This window comes from Anoplophora glabripennis, unplaced genomic scaffold (assembly GCF_000390285.2).
Source record: "Anoplophora glabripennis isolate ALB-LARVAE unplaced genomic scaffold, Agla_2.0 scaffold165, whole genome shotgun sequence".
In the NCBI taxonomy this organism is placed as follows: domain Eukaryota; kingdom Metazoa; phylum Arthropoda; class Insecta; order Coleoptera; family Cerambycidae; genus Anoplophora; species Anoplophora glabripennis.
The window spans coordinates 33,585-34,542 of record NW_019416278.1 but is presented as its reverse complement, the minus strand read 5'-3'; positions in this window follow the sequence as shown (position 1 = coordinate 34,542).

The following is a 958-nucleotide window of genomic DNA, read 5'->3' as shown; positions in this document are numbered from 1 at the left end:
AACATTACACGATTGGTACTATCAAAAATAAATCCCTAAACTCAATGGAATGGTTGAGTAAGGGGTTACAGATGTAATTAAATAAAATTGTTTTTGAAATTGATTAATGTAAACTGTTAATAATAAACTTAATACGTACAATTTAGTATTATATAGACACTTACTAAAAATACATTTTTTTTCGTTGAACTTTCAGCTTTATTAAAATGAGAAAACTATTAGATTTTACCTGTTAATGAACAGATTGCATTTTGCTATTAAAACAAAAAGAACAAGATTGGAATCCATAATAATTTACTTATTTTATCACAAAAGAAACAGAGACAGTTTATTTTTTGTTGTAGATAAAAGCACAGCATTAAAAAAGTTACAGTTTACTGTAATGAATTAGGTACTGCGCTATATCACCATATTCCTGATAAAAACCTTACTTATATGTTCGAAATTGTGTCCTGCGCTACTCATGCACAAATTTACTATCCTGTTCATATCTTTATATACTTTTTGTAGCTGTTATTCTGTTAAACTGTTAATTTCTCGAATAATTACTGCTTCTAATTCTACGATTTTGTGTACTAGGTACTGCTTTAAAAATAGTAATCAAATGCCCAAACAAGAATAATCTAAAGGAGTTAGATCTGGTGAACTGGCTGGCCACGACTCTTGACTAATCCGTCGATTATAATAAAATTCTTCTAAAAATTAAATTGTTGCTCTTGCGATATTGGCGGTTACCACATCTTGTTTAAAGTAACCTACTTACAAATCATCATCATGTAATTCTGCTAAAAATAACTAAAATAAGGGTTCCATATATTTCAGCTTTTATAGTTTCACAAAGAATATGAGCTCTACTATACGGCTTCCTGATATCGCTACCCAAATGCTTACTTTTAAGGGATGTAATCTGGTTTCTACGTGTCTGAGGGTCTACTGGTATTGCAATCGTCTTTCATAG